This window comes from Rhinoderma darwinii, chromosome 1 (genome assembly GCF_050947455.1).
Source record: "Rhinoderma darwinii isolate aRhiDar2 chromosome 1, aRhiDar2.hap1, whole genome shotgun sequence".
Lineage (NCBI taxonomy): Eukaryota > Metazoa > Chordata > Amphibia > Anura > Rhinodermatidae > Rhinoderma > Rhinoderma darwinii.
In genome coordinates, this window is record NC_134687.1 from 173,461,354 (window position 1) to 173,473,414 (window position 12,061).

The 12,061-nt window shown below is 45.1% G+C and overlaps 1 protein-coding gene across 1 annotated transcript in view; it reads left to right on the plus strand.

Annotated features, from left to right (window-relative positions):
* The window catches only part of TBCK (TBC1 domain containing kinase), a 297,578-nt gene that overhangs the window by 31,537 nt on the left and 253,980 nt on the right, over positions 1–12,061 (plus strand). The window lies entirely within an intron of this gene.

Here is a 12,061-nt window from a genome sequence, read left to right on the forward strand (position 1 = left end):
TTTTGCTGAGATTCAATAAGTCGTATAATGTACTAATGACATATGTGTGCGTGTGTGTGTGTGCGTGTGTGTATGTATATGTGTGTGTGTGTGTGTGTGTATATATATATATGTGTGTGTATATATATATATATATATATATATATATAATGTGTGTGTATATATATATATATATATATATATATATGTGTGTGTGTGTGTGTGTGTGTATATATATATGTGTGTGTGTGTATATGTATGTTAGATGTATATCTCATAATAGGTAACCGATTATACAAAACTATATCTAACACATACCCTGCTTTTCCGCTCGGTCACCATATTGTCCTCTGGAGCCTTAGGTGGCCCAAATTGTCTTTCCCCTAATATGAGAAGACCGATCCTACAAATGTTGCATTATAATGGGTGGTCCTGCTACAGGTTTTGCATTGCGGCCTAGTTATGCCCCTGATATTAGGGTTCGGAGTTGGTAATGATTCTTGGGCTCCTTTGCTTGTTTGAGGTTTTTCTTCGTGTTCTCGTTTTTGTATAAAGGAAATGGGTAAGGCGCAGCCTGGCACAGGTGCCTGAGAAAGGGACGGTTTATGTCTTTATTAGCACGTTCTGTGATATGGGTGATTACTGCGTATGGTACCGTGACTATTGTCCTGTTGTGTCTTTGCCATGATGTTTCATTCCCTCCTATGTTGGTATTATATCACTCTGTCGCTGCTCACTGAACCATGAGAGAGGTTACACAGTCTCACACAAAGATTTTCTTTCTGCTCTGCTGCCAAATCGATTCTCCACTCTGCGAATTGGCAAATACTGTTCGAGGGACGTGTTATTTAAATTTTTAATGTTTATTCAATTCGGGGGACTATAAAGTTGAGATTCATCTGCTTTTCAGATCAGCCCTGCCAGCAACCGCCAGGAGCCTAAAGAGAACAAGAAGGCCTCATCCACCTGTAGCCGGCATCGGCTCAGACCCAACAGGGAATGTCCGCTTAGCACTGGCTACTAGTAGCGTGTGCAGACAGAAAATTACTGTATTGTGTCATAGGGTAAGAGTAGTTTTAAATTGCAGGGTTGTTTTTGTTTTTTTTAATTAAACGTTTTCTTGGGGAAAAAAAATTAAGGAAATGAATACTATGAATTTAGAATATTGACAAAATAATACCAGGAGGCAAAATTGTATTAGTGGATTAGGTAGTGTTCACATCGGCTTTGGAGGCTCCGTTGCAAATTCCGTCAAACGGCATAAAAAAATGAGGGCCGCATTCTGCGCTGTTTTTTTCAATAAAATGATGGACGCAGTGACGGAAAACTGATGGACCCCATTAAAGTCAATTGGATTTGACGGGCGCTGTTTTCAGGCATGTGACAGATCTGTCGCAGCATTGAATTCTGCTTTTCTGCTTCTGTGACCGAATAGAAAAACGGAATTCTTCGCGCAGATGTGAACATAGCCTTAGATGTCATGTTTTATTATGGAGAAATATGTTGGAAATATTAGGTATGATGGCCATCAGCCCTGATGTCCAATGAGGGATCTTTAATCCCCTGCAGGATAATGGATAGTCCCATGTTAGGCGGGGAACCGTAAACCGTTATTTCACAGACCTCACACATGCACCAATGAGACCACTTTTATTTTTAAAGTGTTGCTTCACTTTTAGTAACAGGCCCGCTGCACACGAGATGGAAAGTCTGCAGCGGAATAGAATACCAGCCATGCAGATGAGATTTCATCAAATCTCATCTGTATGCTACGGGATTTGACCTGCGGTGTGGATGTTAAAATCTGCAGCATCTCAATCTCTACTATGGATTTTCACCAGATTTAACCACTAACGACAGGGGTGAAATCCGCAGATGTACAGGAACATGTGTATTTTACGCCAGAATTGAGGTAACAAAATGATCTTCTGTGGATCGGTGATAAATGTCGATCTTGGCACAACCCCTTTAGGTCAAAAGCTTTAAAGCGAATATGCTAGTTGTATCCCCCTCTCATCTGTTACACGTACTAGATCTGTAGGTTAGGTTTTCAGCCTCTGAATGTAAACACTAATGTTGTCATTTTGTAAAGGATCTGCCAGGCACTGCTTCAGGGTTAACTCCCAGAATTAATCAGTCAACACCTGAGTGTACATCCCTGAGACAGACACCAGCTTCCTCCACTCAGGCTGGCAGGCTTAGGAGTGGGAGAGCCTATCGCAACCTGGCCAGACTCAGCTAGCTCCCGCCCTCGGTCTATTAAAGCCTGCTCTTCCTGTCCATCTGTGCTTGTGAATTCTTTCCTTGAGGTTTCCTGGCCCAGCTACAGCTCCTGCTACTTTTTGATCCTGCTCCATACAGACCCTGGCTTACCGACTACTCTTCTGCTTTTCGCTTTGTACCTCGCACTCTCCTGGCTTGACTCGGCTCGTTCACTACTCTGTTGCTCACGGTGTTTCCGCGAGCAACTGCCCATTTCCCTTGCTTGTGTTCCCTTGTTTGTTTGTCGTGTTTGTCATGCACTTACTGAGCGCAGGGACCGCCGCCCAGTTGTACCCCGTCGTCTAGGGCGGGTCGTTGCAAGTAGGCAGGGACAGAGTGGCGGGTAGATTAGGGCTCACTTGTCCGTTTCCCTACCCCCCCCACCATTACAAATTCACAAGCCCTATACCTAGTCTACCCTGGTCCCTGACACCATTATGGAACCCCGTGAAACCCTGGCTCAGCAAATGCAGGGTCTCTCCCTACAGGTCCAGGCCCTGGCTCAGAGGGTCAACCAGCCTGATGCTACCTTGGTAGTTCCCCTCACCGCACCCCTTGAACCCCACCTCAAGTTGCCCGACCGGTTCTCAGGTGACCGGAGGGCTTTTCTCTCCTTTCGGGAGAGTTGTAAGCTTTACTTTCGCTTAAAGCCTCACTCCTCAGGTTCTGAGAGCCAGCGGGTGGGTATAATTATGTCCCGGCTCCAGGAAGGGCCCCAAGAGTGGGCCTTCTCCTTGGCTCCTGGCGCCCCTGAACTTTCCTCCGTTGATTGTTTCTTTTCTGCCCTCGGACTTATTTATGACGAGACTGACAGAACTGCCTTTGCCGAGAGTCAGCTGGTGACCTTACGTCAGGGTAAGAGACCTGTTGAGGAGTATTGCTCTGACTTTCGGAAGTGGTGCGTAGCTTCTCGGTGGAATGACCCTGCCTTAAGGTGCCAGTTTAGGTTGGGTCTGTCGAACGCCCTGAAAGACCTGCTAGTTAGCTATCCCTCTTCTGACTCCCTAGACCAGGTTATGGCTTTAGTGGTACGACTTGACCGACGTCTCAGGGAACGACAACGTGAACGTTTATGTGTTTTTTCCTCCGACTCCCCCATGATGCCTCCCGAAGTCCCGTTGCTTCGTTTGTCCCCTAAAGACTCAGAAATACCTATGCAACTCGGGGCCTCCGTGTCCCCTCAACAACGTAGAGAATTCCGCAGGAAGAATGGTCTCTGCTTCTACTGTGGGGATGTCAAGCATCAAGTAAACAACTGTCCCAAGCGTAAGAATGCTGCCAGAGAGCTCCCGCGTCTAAGTGATCATCGGGGAGGTCACTTGGGCGCACAGGTATTTCCCGTAAATATGAAACGTACTAAGATATTGCTTCCCTTTCAGGTCTCGTTTGGTGGTAGGTCTGCTACCGGCAGTGCCTTCGTGGATTCAGGATCCTCTACTAATATCATGTCTGTGGAATTTGCTATGTCTCTTGCTATGCCTCTGATTGATTTGCCTAAACCTGTTCCGGTAGTGGGTATCGACTCCACTCCTCTTGCTAATGGTTATTTTACACAGCATACCCCTGTTTTTGAACTCCTTGTTGGCTCCATGCATTTGGAGCAGTGCTCTGTACTATTGATGCAGGGATTATCGTACGATTTGGTTCTAGGTCTTCCCTGGTTGCAGTTGCATAATCCCACGTTTGACTGGAATACTGGGGAGCTAACCAAATGGGGTAATGAATGTTGTACGTCATGTTTTTCTGTTAATTCTATTTCTCCCCCTAAGGAGGTGAATACGCTACCCGAGTTTGTTCAGGACTTCGCTGATGTTTTCTCTAAAGAGGCCTCCGAAGTATTACCGCCTCATAGAGAATACGATTGCGCTATCGAATTGGTACCAGGAGCTAAGCTTCCTAAGGGTAGAATATTTAACCTTTCCTGTCCCGAACGTGAAGCCATGAGGGAGTATATCCAGGAATCCCTGGCCAAGGGTTACATTCGTCCCTCTTCTTCTCCGGTAGGTGCTGGCTTCTTCTTCGTAGGGAAGAAGGATGGGGGTCTTAGGCCATGCATTGACTACCGTGGCCTGAATAAGGTCACGGTAAGGAACCAGTATCCCCTTCCTTTGATTCCTGATCTCTTTAATCAGGTTCAGGGGGCCCAATGGTTCTCTAAATTGGATCTACGGGGGGCGTATAACCTTATTCGCATCAAAGAGGGGGATGAGTGGAAGACTGCGTTTAACACGCCCGAAGGCCATTTCGAATACCTCGTCATGCCCTTTGGGTTGTGCAATGCCCCTGCGGTCTTCCAGAACTTCATAAATGAGATTTTGAGAAATTACCTGGGGATATTTCTTGTAGTGTACCTTGATGACATATTGGTGTTTTCCAGGGACTGGTCCTCCCACATAGAGCATGTCAGGAAAGTGCTCCAGGTCCTTCGAGAAAACAAACTGTTTGCCAAAATCGAAAAATGTGTATTTGGGGTACAGGAGATACCATTTTTAGGTCAAATCCTCACTCCTCATGAATTCCGCATGGACCCTGCCAAGGTTCAGGCTGTGGCTGAATGGGTCCAACCTGCCTCCCTGAAAGCGCTACAGTGTTTTTTGGGGTTCGCTAACTATTACAGGAGATTTATTGCTAACTTCTCGGTCGTCGCTAAGCCTCTTACGGACCTCACTCGCAAGGGTGCTGATGTCCTCCATTGGCCCCCTGAGGCCGTCCAGGCTTTTGAGACCCTCAAGAAGTGCTTTATCTCGGCCCCCGTGCTGGTTCAGCCCAACCAAAGGGAGCCATTTATTGTGGAGGTTGACGCGTCCGAGGTGGGAGTGGGGGCCGTCTTGTCCCAGGGTACCAGCTCCCTCACCCATCTCCGCCCCTGTGCTTACTTTTCTAGGAAGTTTTCGCCCACGGAGTGTAACTATGATATTGGCAACCGCGAACTTTTAGCCATTAAATGGGCATTTGAAGAGTGGCGCCACTTCCTGGAGGCGGCTAGGCACCAGGTAACGGTCCTTACCGACCACAAGAATCTGGTTTTCCTAGAATCTGCCCGGAGGCTAAACCCGAGACAAGCTCGATGGGCGTTGTTTTTTACCAGATTCAATTTTTTGGTTACCTATAGGGCCGGGTCTAAAAATATTAAGGCGGATGCACTGTCGCGTAGCTTCATGGCCAGCCCTCCTTCGGAGGAAGATCCTGTTTGTATTTTGACTCCAGGTATAGTCATTTCCTCTATCGAGTCCGATTTAGTCTCTGAAATTGCTGCTGATCAAGGTTCAGCTCCTGGGAACCTTCCTGAGAACAAGCTGTTTGTTCCCCTGCAATTCCGGCTAAGGGTACTTAGGGAAAATCACGACTCCGCACTATCTGGCCATCCAGGCATCCTGGGTACCAAACACCTCATTACCAGAAATTATTGGTGGCCTGGTTTGCCTAAAGACGTTAAGGCCTACGTCGCCGCCTGTGAGGTTTGTGCCAGGTCCAAGACTCCCAGGTCCCGACCAGCGGGCTTACTGCGTTCGTTGCCCATTCCCCAGAGACCTTGGACACATATCTCCATGGATTTTATCACCGATTTGCCTCCATCCCAAGGCAAGTCGGTGGTGTGGGTGGTGGTAGACCGCTTCAGTAAAATGTGCCACTTTGTGCCCCTCAAGAAACTACCCAACGCCAAGACGTTGGCTACCTTGTTTATCAAACACATCCTGCGTCTCCATGGGGTCCCCGTCAATATTGTTTCTGACAGAGGGGTACAATTTGTTTCATTGTTTTGGAGAGCCTTCTGTAATAAGTTGGGGATTGATCTGTCCTTCTCCTCTGCCTTCCATCCTGAAACCAATGGCCAAACGGAGAGGACTAATCAGTCTCTAGAACAATACTTAAGATGTTTTGTCTCTGACTGTCAATTTGATTGGGTTTCTTTCATTCCCCTTGCCGAATTTTCCCTTAATAACCGGGTCAGTAACTCGTCAGGGGTCTCTCCCTTTTTCTGTAATTTTGGGTTTAATCCACGGTTCTCCTCCGTTTCACCTGGTTGTTCCAACAATCCCGAGGTGGAGGTCGTTCATCGGGATCTGTGCACAGTCTGGGCCCAGGTTCAGAAGAACCTAGAGGCGTCCCAGAGCATACAGAAGGCTCAGGCCGATAGAAGACGTTCTGCTAACCCCCTGTTTGTGGTCGGGGATCTGGTGTGGTTGTCATCCAGGAACTTGCGTCTCAAGGTTCCGTCCAAAAAGTTTGCTCCCCGGTTTATTGGGCCGTATAAGGTCATTGAGGTCCTCAGTCCTGTCTCTTTCCGGCTGGAGTTACCCCCGTCTTTTCGTATACACAACGTGTTTCATGCCTCCCTCCTGAAACGCTGCTCCCCGTCCTTGGCCCCCTCGAGGAAACCTCCTGTTCCCGTCCTCACCCCTGAGGGGGTGGAATTTGAGGTGGCCAGGATCGTGGACAGCAAGATGGTCCAAGGCTCCCTCCAGTACCTGGTCCATTGGAGAGGATACGGGCCCGAGGAGAGGACTTGGGTACCCGCCCGGGATGTTCACGCTGGGGTATTGGTCAGGAGGTTCCACCTGCGTTTCCCCAGTAAGCCAGGTCCACTTAGAAAGGGTCCGGTGGCCCCTCATAAAAGGGGGGGTACTGTAAAGGATCTGCCAGGCACTGCTTCAGGGTTAACTCCCAGAATTAATCAGTCAACACCTGAGTGTACATCCCTGAGACAGACACCAGCTTCCTCCACTCAGGCTGGCAGGCTTAGGAGTGGGAGAGCCTATCGCAACCTGGCCAGACTCAGCTAGCTCCCGCCCTCGGTCTATTAAAGCCTGCTCTTCCTGTCCATCTGTGCTTGTGAATTCTTTCCTTGAGGTTTCCTGGCCCAGCTACAGCTCCTGCTACTTTTTGATCCTGCTCCATACAGACCCTGGCTTACCGACTACTCTTCTGCTTTTCGCTTTGTACCTCGCACTCTCCTGGCTTGACTCGGCTCGTTCACTACTCTGTTGCTCACGGTGTTTCCGCGAGCAACTGCCCATTTCCCTTGCTTGTGTTCCCTTGTTTGTTTGTCGTGTTTGTCATGCACTTACTGAGCGCAGGGACCGCCGCCCAGTTGTACCCCGTCGTCTAGGGCGGGTCGTTGCAAGTAGGCAGGGACAGAGTGGCGGGTAGATTAGGGCTCACTTGTCCGTTTCCCTACCCCCCCCCACCATTACACATTTACTGACAGCAAACATATGTTGAAAATGGTGAGAAATTGAAATAAAGTATTATAAAAATAATTGCTGAACTTTTCATTATACAATGATTAATCTTTATTTATACCAAACCTCTTTAATATAAGTTTTTTTCTTTCCAATACAAGAATAATAAGTCATGTAGATTGGACTGGTTGTAGAACCAACTATGTTTTATAGAGAAGTCCTAGCCAAGTAAAGAACACATGTCTGGGAGAACAATATTTTTCTCCGCATGATGGGGGTCTTCTAAATGGAAAATAATTCCTTCTTCGTTTCATGTTGGCTGATATAGCTCCAAAGTTTCTATTATTCAGTGCGTCCATTTCTAAGAAAATCTTTATTTGATATTCCTGGCGCTACATTAAATGCCGTATGATGGAAGACAGACACCTGGCATGGACCGAACATTAGAAAGGTGCCAGGCTTGACTGTTGTCATGGAGCAATTCTGATTGATTTTCCCATTAAACTTGTCGTGAAAGTTAGTCATTGGCGCGGAGATCCACCCATGCCCATGTGACCTCCTAATAAAGACATAGCCTTGATCTCAATATATTATGCATATGTTCTGCGCGGGCTTCTGGCTCATTCTCCTGTTATCATCAGGCTGTCTGATTTTCCATCATCATTTTATTTTAGAGCCAGTGACTCACATGACATTTTATTAGGTATGAGACAAATTTTCCCACCCAGAAATTCTATAAAAGTGCATTGCTCGTCGTTTATTACGTGTTGTGGTCTGGTCTTCCCTTGAGAATTACATTGAGCAGATGATCTGTATTGTCCACGTTGTATTTTCTCTATACTTCTAAAGTTTTCTTCACTACTATATACTGGATTCTTTATTAAACTTCCTGGAATCTTGGGATAATCTAGAAATGGCCTCCAGGACAATTGGAGCAATCGGCAGTGGAATGTATATGCAATATGTGTTTCACCTTTATGATTCTCGTGGAGAGCAGGTGTCCTCTATTAAAAGCTGATGTGCTGGAACAACCCCAGTAAGCGGATTACTTTTTTAGATTGAAATTAGAGGAAAATGAATCCTTACTGGGCCAGATGAAATGTCCGGCCTCTGTGCTACTGATTTTCTGGCGTAACCATCTGCTATGTACGATCTTTCCATCCATCCGTTTTCCTAAAGAAAGGTATAGATACAATGTCACACATTGGTGCAGTGATGGCATCTCTAAGGGTTATAAGTGATGTATACGTTTATAAATGTATATGTTTATATATGTATATGATTTTGTGCCACTTACTGTGAACAAGACAAAATAGACCTTAAAAGGGTTGTCCGGTTTCAGCAAATGAATGTTATTTTTCTATAACTAAAAGTTATACAATTATCCAATATACTTACTGTATTAATTCCTTATGGTTTTCAAGTTCTCTGCTTGTTGTTGTTCAGAAGAAACATTTATTGTTTAACCCCTTCAGGACACAGCCTGTTTTGGCCTTGTGGACACAGATGATTTTTTCAAATCTGACGTGTCACTTTATGTGGTAATAACTCCGGAACGCTTTTACCTATCCAAGCGATTCTGAGATTGTTTTCTCGTGACATATTGTACTTTATGTTAGTGAAAAAATTTGGTCGATAAATTCAATATTTATTTGTGAAAAACTTCAAATTTTAGCAAAAATTTGCAAAAATTAGCATTTTTCTAAATGTAAATGTATTTGCTTGTAAAACAGATAGTAATACCACACAAAATAGTTACTAGTTAACATCCCCCATATATCTACTTTATGTTTGCATCATTTTTTTTCACGTACTTTTATTTTTCTAGGACATTACGAGGCTTAGAACTTTAGCAGCAATTTCTCATATTTTCAATAAAATTTCAAAAGGCTATTTTTCAGGGACCAGTTCAGTTCTGAAGTGGCTTTGAGGGCCTTATATATTAGAAAGTCCCCATAAATCACCCCATTTTGAAAACTGCACCCCTCAAAGTATTCAAAACCACATTCAGAAAGTATTTTAACCCTTTAGGCGTTTCACAGGAATTAAGGCAAAGTAGAGGTGAAATTTACAAATTTCATTTTTTTTGCCGAAATTCATTTGTAATAAAAAAAAATCTGTAACACAGAAGGTTTTACCAGAGAAACGCAACTCAATATTTATTGCCCAGATTCTGCAGATTTTAGAAATATCCAACATGTGGCCCTAGTGTCCTAATGGACTGAAACACAGGCCTCAGAAGCAAAGGAGCGCTTAGTGGATTTTGTGGCCTCCTTTTTTTAGGAATATATTTTAGGCACCATGTCTGGTTTGAGGAGGTCTTGTGGTACCTAAACAGTCGAAACCCCCAAAAGTGACCCCATTTTGGAAACTACACCCCTCAAGGCATTTTTCTAGGGGTATAGTTAGCATTTTGACCCCACAGTTTTTTGCAGAATTTAGTGGAATTAGTCTGTGAAGAAGAAAATCACCTATTTTTCTGTGGAAATATATAATTTTTTCATTTTTACAAGGAATAAAGGAGAAAAAGCCGCCCAACATTTGTAAAGCAATTTCTCCCGATTACGGCAATACCCCATATGTGGTCGTAAACTGATGTTTGGACCCACAGCAGTGCTCAGGAGGGAGGAAGTGCCTTTTGGATTTTGGAGCGCAGATTTTGCTGGATTGGTTTTCAGTGCCATGTCGGGTTTGCAACGCCCCGGAGGGACCAAAACAGTGGAAACCCCCCAAAAGTCACCCTATTTTGGAATCTACACCCCTCAAGGAATTTTTCTAGGGGTATAGTGAGCATTTTGGCCCCTCAGGATCTTTTTTAGAGCTAAGGTGACCAAAAAACAGCAATTTTGGCGCTTTAAATTCTTTATTTATTACAGCGTTCACCGTGCGCAATAAATTACGTTTAATTTATTCTGCAGGTCGGTACGATTACGCCGATACCATATGTGTATAGTTTTTTTTACGTTTTGCAGCGTTTGCACAATAAAATTAAGTTTCTATAAAATAATTTATTTTCTGGGACACGCTATTCTGAGCCGTAACTTTATTTTTTCGTCAAAAAAGCTGTGGGAGGTCTTGTTTTTTGCGGGACGGGTTGTAGTTTTTATTGGTACCATTTAGGGGTAAATGCGACTTTTTGATCACGTTTTATTCTATATCTTGGGAGGGGTGGTGACCAAAAAATAGCGATGCTGACAGTTTTCCGTTTATTTTGTTTGCTGCGTTCACCGTGCGGAAAAATTAACATTATAGTTTCATAGTTTGGGCCGTTACGAACGCGGCGATACCAAATATGTGTACTTTTTTTTAACGTTTTCATTTTTTCCCTATAATAAATGACTTATTATAGGAAAACAAAACCTTTTATTTTTACACTTTTATAAAACATTTTTATTAACTTTTTTTTACTTTTTACACTTTCTTTTTTTGACCTGCAGCTTTGATCGCTGCTAGAATACATTACACTACCTAGGTAGTGTAATGTATTCCAGCTGTCAGTGTGACGTCACAGTCACTCTGACAGTTGGTCTACGAGGATCAGCAGAGGCTGATCCTCATAGGCTGACATACATGGCAGACTTGGGGGCCGTTGTCTGGCCCCCGGGTGCCATCACAAGCATCAGAAGCCCCCACGATTGCATGGGGGCTGCTGATGCGCTACAAACCCGCTACATGCGGAGATCGCAATCGAGCCCCGCATGTAACGGGTTAATTGCCAAAATCAGCGGCGATGAGCTGCTGATCGGCAACACTGGAGAGTGTCAGCTGTCGGGGACAGCTGATCTCCAAGTTCCCGATGCACACTGTCGCCGACAGTGTGCATCGGGAACGGCACAGTGACTTTCTGTCACTCTGACAGGAAGCCTATCAGGACCAGCCGACGGTCTATCGGCAGACCCCGCGATTTCGGACGGGGGTCTGCCGATATGCTAGAAACCCCTAAAATTCGGCGATTGCACCCGATCGCCAAATTTAAGGGGTTAATTCGCCGAAATCAGCGGCAAAGGACCGCTGGCCGGCAAGAGGGGAGTGTCAGCTGTCGGCGACAGCTGACCTCCCGGTTCCCGGTGCACACTGTCGCCGACAGTGTGCACCGGGAATAACTCAGTAACTATACGTCCTCGTGCGGGAAGTAACCTCCCGCAACGACGGACAGTTACGTCCTGGTGCGGGTAGGGGTTAAGTCCAGTGCATAAAATTCTGTCCATGGTCATGTGATGGACACACAGGTGCTGGGATCGTTACAAGACACAGATCTGACACACATACTGTAACGATCCCAGCACCTGTGTGTACATCACATGATCATGGACAGAATTGTATTCACTAGAAGTAAACAATATATGTTTCTTCTGAATAGCAACAAGCCGAGATCTTGATAATTGGGAGGAATTAATACAGAAATTATATTGGAAAATTTTAATTCTACAAAAAATAACATTAATTTGCTGAAGACGGCCAACTCCTATAAACATAAGTTTTGTCACAGTCTGATTGAAGACTGTTCTTAATGATACAGAATATTATATTCGTGTCGGCCTGGGTTTCCTTGGTTATATCAGAACATGTAGTGGCGTCTACTTTGAACTGCATTGTAAACTTTATCATTGCCTATACAGGACATATATCCTGATACA